Here is an 18,334-nt window from a genome sequence, read left to right as displayed (position 1 = left end):
TGTGGTTTATATAGTTTCTTTTTTCCTAATTTAGGAGTTCAGAATAATTTGAATAAAATAGCTATACAATGAGCATGCTTGTTAAAGTTGCACTTATATAATTAGACTAAGTTACTTTAGAGAACAATATACCCCATGAGCTAATCAATTTATTCTGAGCTATTATAAACATTTACACATAAAAATCATATAAAGTCCTAATCCTAGTGCCATAAATTTCTGATAGAAAACAGAATTAGGTATTTACACAAGATAGTATTGTCTGATATTATCAGGATCTTTAATTTCCCAGAAAGCAAAAAAAAATACTTGAATAATTTAACTACTAAACGAGGATCTAAGAGATGGTTCAGCAGAAAAAAGTCTTTGACCCACAAACGTGAAGACCTAAGGAATCACATATCCCATAGTGGAAGAAAAAAAAATCAATTATGAATTGTTATTCTCCAAATATGTAACTCCACAGGGTATATGCATATCTGCACACACTGACACACACACAAACATCCACACATATACACACATATATGCACATGTGTACACACATATGTACACGTACACACACAGACCCATCATGCACATACATATATATGTAAATAACAAATACAGAACAATTATAAAACAACCAAGAATTCTTAAAGTATCTGATATAGTTAACATAAATGTTCTAGAATCTACAATTTAATAAATTGGAACTTAGAGGACAAGTATTTTGCAAACAATAATTTTAAAATTATTTATTTTTTCAAACTACATCCCAATATCAGATCCCTATCTCTTTCCAGAACCTCCTCACATAGATCCTTCGCCATTCCTCCCTCCTCACCGCCTACATACACTATACCTCACTACATGCAATATTTCTTGTGACATTAATATACATTCCCAAGATCATATACCCCTAAGGTTTAATTTAAAGAGATAAAGTTCAGTAACAAATATTGTGCTAATGGTCACCATGACCCTTGAAGATCATGATTGTAGTATTTTATATTTTTGAACAATCTTTCATTTGTTTGTTAAATGCTTCATAACAATTAATTCTGATGTCTGAATGAATAGAAAAGTTTGTGCTCCACTAACACACACACACAAACACACACACACACAAACACACACACACAAACACACACACAAACACACACACACAAACACACAAACACACACACAAACACACACACACAAAAACACACACATCCTCACACACATACACACATGTAGTCATTCTTTTTAGTGTGTGGTGTTGGGCCCAGATCAATATTATTTAATTGAACTGTTTTTCATTATTATTCAAGTAAATATCTAAATTTTGCCATTATATGAGAATATTGACCCTGAACTGATATGAACTGCAGATTTTATTTATCTTTCCCAGGCTCTCATATATGATCTATATTTGGAAAGTGCAACTGTAAAGCTACCACACTCTGGAAAATATTACAAACACCATTACCTTTCTCTTCAAGCAAAGCATTTTTCATTAGTACCATTTCCTTGCATTTGTATTGCACACACAAATATCAAATAATTTATTACACAGAGATATGTGTCGATTTATTCCCTATTAGTACAACTAAAAACACATTGTGGGAATGGAAATATATGAATGAAAATACACCTTTTTTCTTTCTTTCTCCCTTTTTTTCTTGTTCTCTTTCTTCTATCCTTTCTTTTTTTCCCTTTTTATTTTCCCCTGGGGAAAATGGTCTTTAGCATCACAAAATAATTTTTACCACTTCCAAATTACCCTCAATAGAAGGTTTTTTAATCACTGAAATGTTCTTCAGCTACATTTAAGGTATGTAAATATAATCTCAATATGAAGATTCGGTGTAAGATTCTGTGAAAAAACCTCATATATGTCATATGAAGACCAACATATGTTACATGTATAATATGGATTTTTAAGTTAAAATGATAATGAGAAACTGGAAGAAATACTATAGGAAACTAGATATAAAAATTACCCTTGAAATGACCTCAATTTGTCTTATAGTATCTACTATATGTAGCTTACATAACCAGTGCATATGACATAGTGCCATTGATGGACTTGATTAGAAATGCAAATTTCAAATTTCATGCAGTCTAACCCTAAGTAATAAAAATGAATGTAAAGTTTGTATATGTATTTTGAGAGACTCAAACCTGAACCCTTTATCTGTGTTACATTCAGTTCCATAACAAATCAACTCAATGCTCATTAGAGATAGAAACATTATCGTCAATGCTCTTTACACAGTAGAATCTTGAGAAAGGGGACTAGGAATATTGCAAGAGTTAAAATGAGAACCTCACTCAATGTATTCCAAAGCCCACACCACAACAGGATGTACTTTCTTCTGGAAAGTCTGCCAATATATAGATTCAAAACAGAAATCTATTGACACTCCTTCAGTAATGGGATAATTGTCCAGTAGAACCAAACACTCTGAAGACCAAATTCCATTCATAATACTTGCACACATTCTCTAAGCCTCCTTCTTTTCACAAAATTTTCTTTTGACATTCTCTAGTATTTAGCACAAACATTTTTCAAAATAGTACATATTTATTAGCAAAGTAAGTAGGTTTTATTCACATCCCCATAGAACTTCAAAAAAGGAAGTAAATGAAATGAGGTATTGAGATCACAGTTGGGAACTGTTAGTTTGGTTGTCACAAGTAACCCTAAAGGCTCATATGTTGACATAAGCATGACAGTAACAAGATAAACATGTAAAAATAAGGAATGGACTTTCTTATACCCACAAGGAGCACAAAAACAGATATCTGATATACTTCAGGAACATGTAAAATATCTGCTTGTCTGGAGCAAAGTGACAAGTCGGAGACTTTAAAATCAGTCAAGATGAAAACAAGAAGTTTGACCTTAAAGATTCAGATGGAAATCATCCCTTCATTCTATGTGGTTCTTTTCAGTGTTAGAGATCGAAGAGAGTACTGCTATAGTGGTATAATGCCACTAAGCTGCAGCTCCCCCTCTTTTCTTTTGTTTTTTGAGGTAGCTCCCATGAAGTTGCCCAGGCTAGCCTTGAACTCACTCTGTATTTTAGAGATTCTTTGAATTTGCAATCCTCCGGCCTCAGCATCCATATTCATAGTAGCTCTGAATCCACAGGCCTGGCTCTACATACGTATTTTTCTAAATGCTATAGCAGAAACATAGAACAGAAACTATATAACAGAAATAGAGAGAGCAGTTATAGCCACTGAGAATGATGGCTTTACCCAGTGTGTTAACAGTGGAGGTAGAAAAATTAAAAAGGTATCATAATCTATCTATTATCTACATATTATGTGCTATGTACTAGAGATAAGAAGTAGGCATGGATAGCAGCCAAGGCATATAGGGATGTAACTTAATCAAACATCAATGCATTTCACTGAGATGTAGGTAAATCTGAGGGATAATGTATGTTGGACAGAATATTTTGATAAGTAAGTTGGAAATGCCAGTTATATTTAACAAATGGAGTGTATCTATGCATTTTCCAGCTGGTTGTACTTTACTCTGTACGTGTTCAAATATATTCCAGTTCAGATAATGTCACATTCTTCTCTTTCCATCAGAAGCCCTCCTAAAGACCTCTAAATGTATCAAATTCGATTATCAGAGAGTCCAAAATGTAAAATAGAACCCAATAAGGCACAGAAACAAGTGAAAAATGTTTGAAAGAATTTTTTAAGCGTTCACAAATGTGTCTTCTAACTAAATAGTATAGTGATAAGCATACCACACTGTGAAATTACCTTGTCTGAGGAATTGTAGTAATGACTCCAATACCTTGTGTACATGAAGAGTATGGGTGTTTTACCTTTTCCTAACCAGAAACATTGTAAGGTCAGTGGGGAGCTCAGGTCAGCAATGAGGCAGAGAGGGTGCCAGTTTTTAAAGGATGTAAAGGACAGGGTCAGAATCTAAGACCTAGACACACAGTGACAGGGACAAGAATGGTGCAGTGTTCAGGGCTAGGAAAAGGGAGAACGGAATATCCTGCCTAAAAAGGGGGAGAGGTTATAATACCTCAGGAAAGAAACCTAGATTTCCTCAGTATTATATAAAGTGGACCAAAATGTGGGCTTGCTCTGAAATAGCCAAAAGAGGATTGTAAACTAGAGTTCCTACACGGAATTCCAGTCTCCTTTTGAGATGCAATGTACTTTAATTTTTATTGTTTTTTATTGAATATATTTTTATTTACATTTCAAATGTTGTTTCCATCCCTGGTTTCTTCTCCATGAGTCCCCTATCCATTCCCCCTCCACCATAAGCATATTCTCCCCATTTATATCCCCACCCCCATTACCGCTGCCATGAAATTACCGTGCACTGGGGGTCTAACCTTGTCAGTACCAAGGGCTTCCCCTTCCACTGGTGCCCCAACAAGGCTGTTCTCTGCTACATAAGCAGTTGGAGCCCTGGCTCAGTCTATATATAGTCTTTGGGTACTGGTTTAGTCCCTGGAAAATCTGGTTGTTTGGCATTGTTGTTATTATGGGGTTGAAAGCCCCTTCACCTCTGTCAATCCTTCCTCTAATTTCCACAAAGGGGATTCTGTTCTCAGTTCAATGGTTTGCTGCTAGCATTCACCTCTGTATTTGACATACTCTGGGTGTCTCTCAGGAGAGATCTATATCCAGTCCCTTTCAACAGGCACTTTTTAGCTTCATCAATCTTATCTAGTTTTGGTGGCTGTATAGGGGCAACATTTGGGGCAGGCTCTGAATGATTTTGGGCTAATGTACACTTATCAAAGAAAGCATACCATATGTGTTTTTCTGTGATTGTGTTACCTCACTCCGGATGATATTTTCTAGTTAATTCCACTTGGCTATGAATTTCATGAAGTCATTGTTTTTGATTGCAGAGTAGTAATCCATTGCGTAGATGTACCACATTTTTTAAATCCATTTCTCTTTTGAAGGCCAGGTGGGTTCTTTGCAGCTTCTGGATATTATAAATAAGGCTTCTATGAACATAACAGAACATGTGACTTTGTTGTATGTTGGAGAATTTTTGGGTATATGTCCAGGAGAAGTGTAGCTGGGTCCTCAGATTGTGGAATGTCCAATTTTCTGAGGAGCCTCCTGACTGATTTCCAGAGTGGATGTACCAGTTTGCAGTCCCACCAAAAATGGAGAAGTGTTCCTCTCTCTCTATCCTCACCAGATTCTGCTGTCACCTAAATTTTTTATCTTAGCCATTCTGACTTGTGTGAGGTGAAATCTCAGGGTTGTATTGATTTGAATTTCCCTGATGACTATGACTAAGAATGTTTAAATTTCATTAGGTGCTTCCTTTTCATTCAATATTCCTCAGCTGAGAATTCATTGTTTAGTTCTGTACCCCATTGGGGTTATTTGGCTCTCTGGAGTCTATCTTCTTGAGTTCTTTGTATATTTCGGATATTAGCCCTCTATCAGATGTAGGATTGGTAAAGATCTTTTCCCAATCTGTTGATTGCCATTTTGTCCTAATGACAGTGTACTTTGCCTTACAGAATCTTTGCAGTTTTATGAAGTCCCATTTGTTGATTCTTGATCTTAGGACATAAGTCATCGGTGATCTCATCAGGAAATTTTCCCCAGTGGCCATGTTTTCAAGATTCTTCCCCACATTTATTTTCTATTAGGTTGAGTATATCTGATTTGATGTGGAAGTTCTTGATCCATTTGGACTTAAGCTTTGTACAGGGTGATAAGAATGGATCAATTTGCTTTCTTCTATATGCTGACCTCAAGTTGAAACAGGACCATTGTTGAAAATGCTATCATTTTTTCTATTGGATGGTTTTAGCTCCTTTGTCAAAGATCAAGTGACCATAGGTATGTGGGTTCATTTCTGGGTCTTCAATTCTATTCCACTGATCTACAGCCTGTCTCTGTACCAATACCATACAGTTTTTAATCACTATTCTGTGCAATACTGCTTGAGGTCAGGGATGGTGAATCCCCAGAAGTTCTTTCATTGTTCAGTATAGTTTTTGCTATCCTGGGTTTTTTGGTATTCCAAATGAATTTGCAAATTGTTCTTTCTACCTCTATAAGGAATTGAGTTGGAATCTTTTAATGATGGGATTGCATTGAATCTTTAGATTATTTATGGCAAAATGGCCATTTTTTACTATATTAATCCTGCCAATCTGTGAGCATTACAGTTCTATCCATCTTCTGATATCTTCTTCAATTTCTTTCTTCAGAGACTTGAAGTTCTTGTCATACAAATCTTTCATTGCTTGGTTAAAGTCATACCACATTATTTTATATTGTTTGAGACTATTGTGAAGGATATTATTACTTAATTTCTTTCTCAGCCTGTTTATCCTTTGAGTAGAGGACAGCTACTAATTTGTTTAAGTTAATTTTATACCCTGACACTTTGTTGAAGTTGTTTATCAGGTTTAGTAGTTCTCTGGTAGACTTTTGGGGTCACTTAAGTATACTATCATATCCTCTACAAATAATGATATTTTGACTTCTTCCCTTACAATTTGTATTGCTTTGACCTTCTTTCATTGTCTGATTTCTATGGCAAAGACTTTGAGTACTATATTGAATAAGTAGGGAGAGAGTGGAAGCCTTGTCTAGCCCCTGATTTTAGTGGGATTGCTTCAAGTTGTTCTTCATTTAGTTTGATGATAGCTACTTGTATGCTGTATATGGCTTTTACAGTATTTAGGTATGGCCCTTGAATTCATGATCTTTTGTTATGAATGGGTGTTGAAATTTGTCAAATGCTTTCTCAGTATCTAATGAAATGATCATGTGGTTTTCCTTTGAATTTGTTTACATAGTGGATTATATTGACGGATTTCCTTATATTAAACCATCGTTGCATTCCTGAAATGAAGCCATGATGGATGATCATTTTGATGTGTTCTTGGTTTCAGTTTGCAAGATTTTTTATTGAGTATTTTTGTGTTGATATTTATAAGAGAAATTGGTCTGAAGTTCTCTTTCTTTGTTGGGTTTTTGTGGGTTTTACGTTCAAACATAATTGTGGGTTCATAGAAGGAATTTGGTAGTGCTCTGTCTGTTTCTATTTTGTGGAATACTTTGGACAGTATTGGTAGGAGGTTTTCTGTGAAGGATTGATAGAATTCTGCACTAAACCCATCTGGTTCTGGGCTCTTTCTGGTTGGGAGGCTTTTAATATGTGCTTCTATTTCTATAAGAGTTATGGGGTTGTTTTGATGGTTTATTTGTTCCTGATTTAACTTTGGTACCTGGAACCTATCTAAAAAATTTTCTGTTTCCTCCAGATTTTCCAGTTTTGTTGTATACAGGCTTTTCTAGTAGTACCTGATGATTTTTTAGATTTCCTCAGATTCTATTATTATGTCTCCCTTTTCATTTCCGATTCTGTTATTTTGGATACACTGTGAGTGACCTCTGGTTAGTTTGGCTAAGGGTTTATCTATCTTGTTGATTTTCTCAAAGAACCAACTCCTTGTTTTGTTGATTGTATAGTCCTTTTTGTTTCTACTTTGTTTTTTCTGCCCTGAGTTTGATTATTTCCTTCTTTCTCCTCCTCTTGGGCATATCATTTTTTTTGTTGTTGTTGTTGTTGTTCTAGACCTTTTAGGTGTGCTGTCAAGCTGCTGGTGTATGCCCTCTCCTGATTCTTTTTGCATCCACTTAGAGGTCATTGTGCCCTATAAGTTTGGCTATGTTATGTCTTCATTTTCTTTAAATTCTATGAAGTCTTTAATTTCATTTCTTATTTCTTCCTAGACCAAGTTGTCATTGAGTAGAGCATTATTCAACTTCCATATGTATGTGGGTTTTCTGTCATTGTTGCTGTTATTGAAGACCAGCATTAGTCTGTGGTAGTCTGATAGGATGTGTGGGATTATTTCTATCCTCCAATATCTGTTGAGGCCTGTTTTGTGACCCATTATATGGTCAGTTTTGGAGAAGGTTCCATGAGGTGATGAGAAAAAGTAATATCCTTTTGTTTTAGGATGGAATGTTCTATAAGTAACTCTTAAATCCTTTTGGTTCATAACTACTGGTTGTTTCTGTATGTCTTTGTTTAATTTCTGTTTCTGTGATCCTTCCATTGATGAGAGTGGGGTGTTGAAATTTCCTACTATTGTGTGAGTTGCAATGTGTGATTTGACCTTTAGTAAGGTTTCTTTTATGAATGTTTGTGCCTGTGCATTTGGAGCATTGATATTTAGGTTTAAGAGTTCATCTTGGTTGATTTTTTCCCTTGATAAGTATGAAGTGTCCTTCTTTATCTTTTTTGTTGACTTTTGGTTGAAAGTCAATTTTATTTGATATTAGAATGACAACTCCAGCTTCCTTCTTTGAACCATTTGCTTGGCTAGCTGTTTTCCTGTCTTTACTCTGAGGCTAGTGTCTGTCTTTGACTCTGAGGTGTGTTTCCTGTATGCAGCAAATGCTGGGTCCTCTTTACATATCCTGTCTGTCAGTCTATGTCTTTTTGGGGGTGAATTTAGTGCGTTGACATTGAGAGTTATTAAGAAATAGTGATTGTCACTTCCTGTTATTTTCATTGTTAGAGGCGGAATTATGTTCGTGTGTCTTTCTTTTGGTTTCATTGCAAAGAGATAACATTTTATTTAAAAATTTAGTGCTCACTTCGGCAGCACATATACTAAAATTGGAACGATACAGAGAAGATTAGCATGGCCCCTGTGCAGGGATGACTCACAAATTCGTGAAGCGTTCCATACTTAAAATAAAAAAAATTAAATATTCTCTTGTTTAGTTTTCTTTGCATTATTTGATGTTTTTTGAAGGAGACACTTCTATGTTGTCCAGGATGATATATTTAAATATTGTGATCCTCCTTCCTCCACATTTTGAGCAAGTAGACTGATAAGTGCATGTCTCTGTATAAAAAAATTAACATTATAAAAAAGTCATACAGTTTTCAGAAATAATAGAAACAGTGACCCTGACAGTTAGTTCTGTTTTGTTTTAAACTTATATTATTCTTAATTCTCCTTAGGACCTTTCTGAACTTGGAGGTAGAGTTGGAATATTAGTCTGACAGAATCTGTCTATAAGTGTTAACGAATACATGGAAGCAAAACAAATTGAAAGTGACCGAGAAAAGAAATTAGAAGCAATTAGTCTGTTTGATGCTTTTTCATTATAATGGCTCTTTGTGTTTGATATAACATCAATTTCTATTAAATGAGAACAGATCACCTTAAAACAATTGATTTATATGGAAGATTAGCCCTACAATTTATCTGAAAAACTTACCTAAAATAGATTACTTTGGCTTCCAGTCAGCACTGATAAATGTTATGTGGATATCCTAAATCTTGCTTGACCTCAATATATACCACAGAATGTAGAGATAGCTATAATCATTACCTAGTGTTATTCTGTTTGTCTCCAGGATATTGTATTAAAAATGTTACTGTCAATTTTTATATGTATGTGATATATTTTATTTTCCTCATGATGCATTTAATACAAATGTGTTCTGTTTTAAAAGTTGAAGTGATATAAAAATAAATTTTAGAAAATTTCTAAAATTAAATACATGTTGGGAATAAGCAAAAGAAACTTTTCCTAAGTATTGCTGTTTTGTTCCAAAACATGTCTTGCTAACCACATTTCCTGTTATACAATCTTTGCTTCCCAAACACATGATGACTGTTCCATTTCCATAGGTCCCATTATTCAGTTGTGCCCATTTTGTGAACCCCAAAAGACCATCCAGGAGCAGACTCTGATATAATCGCACTAGAGTCTCTTCAACTCAAATTTGAGTTTGGTCTTACTCTGCCACAGCAGGACAGGATGATGAAGTAGCCCTAAGTCCTCATCCAGACAAGGTTTTATAGGAAATGGCAAGGGTTTTTCAGCCTGGTAATTATCTAATTCTATGACTATTGTAAGCTGATAGGTGGGTACTCTGAAGCAAAACCTTGAAAAAAATCACAAACAGTCGGAAAGTACATCTGAAACAATCAAACTAATCTTTGATTGAATGTTTCTGGGAAGTAGCTAGGGAGTAACTCTGGGGTATGGGCCAAGAACAAGTCATGAGCTCCTTCCTGGTATTTTGCTGCAGCTTGGGTTCAACTACAGACCAAGTTTTCAGACTCTTTTTCTTTCAATATGGAGTATAGTCCCAAGATAGAATAGGTTAGGCCTTTCAATTCATCCCTTGCTCCCCAAAACACAATTACCATGTCCATCTACAAAAGAACAAATTGATTTGATTGGTTGGATTGTAAAAACTACATTTTGTATTGGTTAACCTAAATCAACAACATAAGTAAAGCTCTTGTCCCCAAATCCTGATTGGTGGGAAAATGTAACAACTTGGCACAGGTGTTTGTGATTTGCAAGCTTAAATATTCTGTGATATTCTGACTCAGGATGACAGATAGACTCCCAACTCTATTCTGGTGCCCTGATTGATCAGTGGTGGCTAGATTACAATACATTCTTGTCATCTGCCTTGACTTGGTGTTTGAGTTGTGTTAGATCTAAACAGATTCCATAAAAATGCATTTTTAGAAAGTAAAAGATGCTCAATAACTATTTAATTCATTCTACCCATGACAAAGTTGGGGGAATGTTTAACAGGAAATTATTCATCTTAAACTTGAAAAGATACCCAGTAGTTATTTCTTTTAGGGCATCTAAGCTTTAATTATTCAATTATTTTCTCAGAACACAAAATCAAATGTCTCATAGGTGCCACAACTCATCTTACTTTTGTCCTTATGTTGCATGTAAATCAAAGTCTAAATATCTCTGAATTTCTTGCTTTTCTTTTAGTCTTTTTTGTGATTATTATAAGAAGCTTGCCCTTCAAAAAATCTAAGTATATTAGGCTGGGAGCTCAGAAATGGTGCTGTTGAAAAGTGGTGATCAAACCATGCTGGCATTAATTCATCAGTGGGTTAATTAGTCCATTGAAGATATCATAATGTTTTTTGTTAAGATTTGGGTTATTATTTAAAATAAGGGATGAGAACTTTCATTGAAAGGATTTATCTTGTCCCTGGTCCTTTCACATCTCTTTGTTTCTTGGCCACCACAAAATGAATAGCTTGAATGTCACATGCCCCCCACCCATGGTCTTTTGCTCACCATGAAAAAGTAAAAGCAAACCCATGAGACCACCAGCTGACACTCTGAAACAGTGAGCCAAAAAATTCAGCTCTCATTCTTGGACTCCTCCATAGGCAACATTTTGTCAGATTAATGCATACCACAATGACCATTACTGTCCAAAACTACGTTACAGTATTGCCATGCTTCCACAGGCCTGAGCTCCTTCACAGCTTTCTACACTTTATCCTCTTTTTAATGACTCTCGTACCTCAGAAGAAGACAATAATTTTGCTAAACACTCTTTAAATTAGAATTGTCTTGTCTGGAATGCTAGGGGCCCTGTGATCCAGAATACTGTTGCTCCTGTGTTTGTAAATAACAAAGTACTGCCAATCCTCAGCAATCCCTTACCTAGCTTCTCTCCTCAAGGATTTTTGAGGTTTACAGTAACCCAGCGTTACTGTCAATTTAAAGAGCAGCATGTGCTTCACTCAAGGTTTTAAAAAGAGAGGGGCAGGTGATGTACTTTACTTGGTAAAATGCTTGCCTAGCAAACAAGGCATCTTTGTTGTTCCCCCCGACCCCTGAACCGGCAAAAAATGTAATCGTGTGGTTGAATAGAGTTTAGAGACACCCTGAGATACAACATTGTCTTGTCTCCCAGGCTGCTTGTTTGGTTTAGTTTTGGAAACATTGTGTCCTTGTGTTGCTTGGCTATGCTCCCCTGGACTGGATTAGGATTAAAGGAAAGTGCCACCCATGACAGACACCTTGCTCAGAATTGACTGAGAGAAAAGGCCTGGCTTCACACTTAACAAACAAGAGAGGGTTTTATGTATTCAAAGATAAGGTGAGCAAGACAGGAGAAATAAAGTAAGAAAACGAGTTAAGCCTTCCCATTGTGTGGAACAATTACCTGACTAGCTATCTCTTTACAGACCCTGAATTCCTTTAAACAAAGTGAATAATTTACTCCAGCCTCCTTAGGAAACTCACATAGTCCATTGCAGAATCATCAGTAGAGAGCAGACTCAAAAAATGGTGCTAAAAAGTTCTTTGCATAGTGTGATATATCTGCGGGGAAGCTTCCTCAACCCTAACAAATCATCAACTCTCCCTCTTCCCCCTGAGGGCTTCTTCAGCTTTTCTTGGATCTACCTTGCTTCCACTGATCTTGGGTTAGGTCCTTAAAAGCATACATTTTGCATTTCTTTTGGCAGTTGGTTAGTTTTTTTTCCCCCCTTTAACTTGGCAGAAACCAGGGTCGTTGGGAAAGAAGGAACTTCAGTTGAGAAAGGGCTCCCATCAGATTGGATTGTAGGCAAGTCTGTGAGGACATTTTCTTGATTAATGATTGATGTGGGAAGGCCTAGCCAACTGGGCAGATTGTCCTGAGCGATATAAGAAAGCAGGCTGAGCCAGACATGGGGAACAAGCCAGTAAGCAGCATTCTTTGGTGGTCTGGCCTCCAGTTCTTGTCTCCAGGTTCCTGCTTTGAGTTCCCTCTGTGACAGACTATGATTAGGATGTGTAAGTTGAAATAAATCCTTTCCTTCCCAAAAAAAAAAAAGAATTGTCTGACTAGTTAAAAGCTATAGTTACACCAGGGATATGTGTTTGGCAAGAGGACAATTAAGAGTGCTACAAATTATGACAACTGTTACAGAACACATTATAATTACATATATCACCATGATATTAACCATATCCATTAAACTTAAGTGTTTTCCCCCAGTTTTTCACACATTACAATGTTTTTGACATAATTATTGATGTATATAATTTGTAATGTACACATTGGTTTATGATAAAAAAGACCGTGTGTGATATATGGCCATTTTCGTGTGCATGTGTGTATGTGGTTTGCATTGTGTGTGTGTGTGTGTGTGTGTGTGTGTGTGTGTGTACATGTGTATGTGTATACGTGTGTATGTGTGTGTGTACATGTGTATGTGTATACGTGTGTATGTGTGTGTATACGTGTGTATGTGTGTGTGTATACGTGTGTGTCTGTGTGTGTGTGTGTGTGTGTGTGTGTGTGTGTGTGCATGTTGTCCTATAGAGGTTAGAAAATGTTGAGGGCCTTCCTCTATAGATCTCTATCTTATTTTTTGAGATGATCTTTCTCACTAAAACTAGAATTTACTAATTCAAATGAGACTGCCTTGCTATTAAACACATGGGGTCCTCCTGTCCCCACTGACTTTCCCTGAAAAGTAATAGCAGGTGCATACTACTGTGCCTCACTCAGACAGCAAGTACTACAAACAGAGCCATCTTTTACCCCTGGACCTTTTACTTTTTAATATTGTCCTGTAATCATTTTGTTGTGTTATTGAATGGAAATAAGTATGAATATGAATTACATAGCTTATATCACCTTTCCCCTAGTAACAGGGCATCAAAGGTAAAAAGTTACTAAGCGTTCTCATAAAATTGCAAAACAATATGTGATATACCCCCCAAATATACTCTGTATTTAGAGTGAGTTAATATCAGAATTTAGGCTTGTTTTCTTTTCATGTAATATTCATATTTTTGAAATTACACAACACAATATTTAAGGAAAAATGCACACTGAACACATTCCCTTTAATTAGATAGTGTAAAAGCATTTTTAAGTGATAATTTTTTCTTTCCCCAGTTAGCTTTGAAATAAATGACACTGAGACTATAAATAAGACTTACTTAATTGGTTTTATAGAGTAGTTAGTCATTCATTGATCTATTCTAATCCTTTAAACTAATCTTGCTATGCCCCAGCCAAAAAGCTGAAGGTATTTGCATTTTAGTGTTGGTTTGACCCTCTGATTCAAATGAGTTCTCCCATAATATCTCTCTGGATTCATCCTTTGTAGCAAATTTCCTCTTCCTCCCTCTGTCTCTCCTCTCTCTCTCTCTCTCTCTCTCTCTCTCTCTCTCTCTCTCTCTCTCTCTCTCTTTCTCTCTCTTCATCTCCCTCCCTCCCTTCCTCCCTGTCTCTCTCTCTCCCTCCCTCTCTCACCTCCACTGGCTGGGAGAAGTTCTGTCCTATTCTCTCACTTGCCCAGGATTAGCTTCTCACCTTTGATTGACAAATTGGAGAATAAATGGAGAGCAATGTTGAGATGGAAGATTCTTAGAATAAACATTACAATGCCATATCTAGATTGCAATAATATATGGGGTTCATGAAATCATTGTTTGAATAATACAAGTATAATCCTTATATGATGCACAAAACATTATGCCTATGAGACAGCATTACTACACCTATGACTTTGCATTAGAAATATAAGCTGAGTTGCTGTTAGTGTGTCACACAGAGCATCCTTCCATTCCAGTCATAGAAATATTAAAGAACAGCATTTCTTTTTTTTTATTTATTTATTTTATTAACTTGAGTATTTCTTATATACATTTCGAGTGTTATTCCCTTTCCCGGTTTCCGGGCAAACATCCCCCTCCCCCTCCCCTTCCTTATGGGTGTTCCCCTCCCAACCCTCCCCCCATTGCCGCCCTCCCCCCATAGACTAGTTCACTGGGGGTTCAGTCTTAGCAGGACCCAGGGCTTCCCCTTCCACTGGTGCTCTTACTAGGATATTCATTGCTACCTATGGGGTCAGAGTCCAGGGTCAGTCCATGTATAGTCTTTAGGTAGTGGCTTAGTCCCTGGAAGCTCTGGTTGCTTGGCATTGTTGTACTTTTGGGGTCTCGAGCCCCTTCAAGCTCTTCCACTTCTTTCTCTGATTCCTTCAATAGGGGACCTATTCTCAGTTCAGTGGTTTGCTGCTGGCATTCGCCTCTATATTTGCTGTATTCTGGCTGTGTCTCTCAGGAGCGATCTACATCCGGCTCCTGTCGGTCTGCACTTCTTTGCTTCATCCATCTTGTCTAATTGGGTGGCTGTATATGTATGGGCCACATGTGGGGCAGGCTCTGAATGGGTGTTCCTTCAGTCTCTGTTTTAATCTTTGCCTCTCCCTTCCCTGCCAAGGGTATTCTTTTTCCTCATTTAAAGAAGGAGTGAAGCATTCACATTTTGATCATCCGTCTTGAGTTTCGTTTGTTCTAGGGATCTAGGGTAATTCAAGCATTTGGGCTAATAGCCACTTATCAATGAGTGCATACCATGTATGTCTTTCTGTGATTGGGTTAGCTCACTCAGGATGATATTTTCCAGTTCCAACCATTTGCCTACGAATTTCATAAACTCGTTGTTTTTGATAGCTGAGTAATATTCCATTGTGTAGATGTACCACATTTTCTGTATCCATTCCTCTGTTGAAGGGCATCTGGGTTCTTTCCATTTTCTGGCTATTATAAATAAGGCTGCGATGAACATAGTGGAGCACGTGTCTCTTTTATATGTTGAGGCATCTTTTGGGTATATGCCCAAGAGAGGTATAGCTGGATCCTCAGGCAGTTCAATGTCCAATTTTCTGAGGAACCTCCAGACTGATTTCCAGAATGGTTTTACCAGTCTGCAATCCCACCAACAATGGAGGAGTGTTCCTCTTTCTCCACATCCTTGCCAGCATCTGCTGTCACCTGAGTTTTTGATCTTAGCCAATCGCACTGGTGTGAGGTGAAATCTCAGGGTTGTTTTGATTTGCATTTCCCTTATGACTAAAGATGTTGAACATTTCTTTAGGTGTTTCTCAGCCATTCGGCATTCCTCAGCTGTGAATTCTTTGTTTAGCTCTGAACCCCATTTTTTAATAGGGTTATTTGTTTCCCTGCGGTCTAACTTCTTGAGTTCTTTGTATATTTTGGATATAAGGCCTCTATCTGTTGTAGGATTGGTAAAGATCTTTTCCCAATCTGTTGGTTGCCGTTTTGTCCTAACCACAGTGTCCTTTGCCTTACAGAAGCTTTGCAGTTTTATGAGATCCCATTTGTCGATTCTTGATCTTAGAGCATAAGCCATTGGTGTTTTGTTCAGGAAATTTTTTCCAGTGCCCATGTGTTCCAGATGCTTCCCTAGTTTTTCTTCTATTAGTTTGAGTGTGTCTGGTTTGATGTGGAGGTCCTTGATCCACTTGGACTTAAGCTTTGTACAGGGTGATAAGCATGGATCGATCTGCATTCTTCTACATGTTGACCTCCAGTTGAACCAGCACCATTTGCTGAAAATGCTATCTTTTTTCCATTGGATGGTTTTGGCTCCTTTGTGAAAAATCAAGTGACCATAGGTGTGTGGGTTCATTTCTGGGTCTTCAATTCTATTCCATTGGTCTATCTGTCTGTCTCTGTACCAATACCATGCAGTTTTTATCACTATTGCTCTGTAATACTGCTTGAGTTCAGGGATAGTGATTCCCTCTGAAGTCCTTTTATTGTTGAGGATAGCTTTACTTGGTGGTATCTTCAGTTTGCAAGACTCATTCTGTGAGTATTTTATTTTCTGAGTGAAGATAATATACAGAGGTTTTATTCAGTCTTCTCTTTAGTCTCCAAGTTGTAGGAATGGTAATGGAAAGGAAATAGGTTAAAAATATACTTCTAAAACTAGAGACGCAAATAGGGAAGATTTAACTAAACCAAGAGAATTCAAGGATCTCAGTAGAATACTTGTTGAGAGAAGAATTGAATCAATACATTGACAGAAGACAACACAATGAGATGTATTACAACACAACAGAAGAGACATGATGCACTATCTCAGAATTTACTATTGATAAAAAAATATTTAATCTGTGGAAAACCAATATTAGCCAAAAATCAATGAAAACAAGTTTAATTTTAGCAATGTAAAATGTAGTCTAAAGGAGCAAGGTGTCCCTGAAAAACGACATACTTTGTGAATGAGAATGCACTTCAAATTGGTTACTCGGCTTTAACTTTGTGCATTCAATATTTTGTGCACAATCAGGCCTCCAGATCCTTGATGCTTTGTGATTAGAGGATTTTCATAAGAAACGGAGATCAATGTGCTCTATCTTGGGTGAAGACTATTCCTGTTCTGTTTATGAAAATGTCATCTTATTAAAAGTGTGTGGGACTAAACTGCAAATTTTAAGAGCTCTGTAGTGAATCACATCCAACTAAAAGCTTGAAAGAAGAGATAGAGTACTGATATTATTTGGTCTCAAGATTTATTCACTACAATGACAAGCATCAGTCTATAGCACACACATGTGGTACCTGATTCAGAAGCACGTTCCAGAGAGGACCTCAGGCAAGGCCCATGATCTGGTCATCACTTAATATTTCTCTGTGGTGGCTTCCTCCACTGTGAGATGCAATTCAAGAGCACCATGGTAACAGCTCTCTGTCACGGGTCTCAAGATTAGATTTTTGGAGTTTGGGCATGCCTCAACCTCAGTCTTGCTTCGGACTCGTTCACCAAGGCACATAGCTTTGTAGCCCCACACCCAAATGCCATTTTTAATTGGTTAAAATGCAATTACTAGATGGTAAATCTAATGGAGCATATGTGTGGCTGTATGTTCACAACTTCCAGACAGTAACGAGAAATCAAGCTTAATATGCAGAAGAGCTCATTATTTCATAGTGTGAAAGACAACACTGTTGTACTTTTGTTTCTTCTTGAGTCTATACAAGCTAAATTCATAAAGGTACAGAACAAGATGTGTTTATGTAGAATTATACAGGCTATAGAATTTTTTGTATTTTTATATAGAATTTTTATCAAAAGAGAAGACAGAGAAAACTAGCATGTATGACATGAAGAATAAAATGTGAAGAATCAATTAACTCATATTTTTCTCATTGTATATGAATGATAATAAAATATAGTACTAGTACTAACACACAGAGAAACAGACAAGGAAATGGAGTGAAATACACAAATCAGACATAAACTTCTACAAATGAATAAACCTGACTTCATGCTGAAATGAAGTTCAGAATGAATTCAATAAATTTTGTTCTAGCAAACAAGCATATATAAATCTAGGAATAAACAAATACATGAGAACTTTATTTCTCTAACAAGAATACCACAGTCTGAGGCACTTACGTGGTAAGCATATTCTGACAGCTGGAGAAGGCAGGACGTCCAAGCTAGCCCTCCTATCAGTTCTGCTCTCACAAGACAGTCACTGTCTTGTAGCTCCATACCAATGTTAGAGAAAGTGTACACAGAAGAGAAGGAGCCCGTTCTGTGAATCTATTTTTCATATGAATTCTACTATCATGACCTGGATATATTCCAAAGAACTCAACTCCATATGGCTCTACTCTGAGGATCTTGATGAAATATTTAGTCTGTAATAGAAGAACCAGAGAAACACAGACACAACTCTCCTAATAGGGTTCACAGCCCTAAAGA

The 18,334-nt window shown here is 36.7% G+C and overlaps 1 non-coding gene across 1 annotated transcript; it reads left to right on the top strand.

Annotated features, from left to right (window-relative positions):
• Nucleotides 1-8,602: 8,602 nt before the first annotated feature.
• LOC120100151 (U6 spliceosomal RNA) lies at nucleotides 8,603-8,709 on the top strand. Its single transcript, XR_015656532.1, has one exon. It is a non-coding gene; the product is annotated as a U6 spliceosomal RNA (small nuclear RNA).
• Nucleotides 8,710-18,334: the final 9,625 nt, after the last annotated feature.

The sequence above is a fragment of the Rattus norvegicus genome, chromosome 1 (assembly GCF_021556685.1).
Source record: "Rattus norvegicus strain SHRSP/BbbUtx chromosome 1, alternate assembly SHRSP_T2T, whole genome shotgun sequence".
Taxonomy (NCBI): Eukaryota; Metazoa; Chordata; class Mammalia; order Rodentia; family Muridae; genus Rattus; species Rattus norvegicus.
Note: the sequence above shows the minus strand (reverse complement) of the source record. Positions and strands in the feature narration are given on the sequence as shown.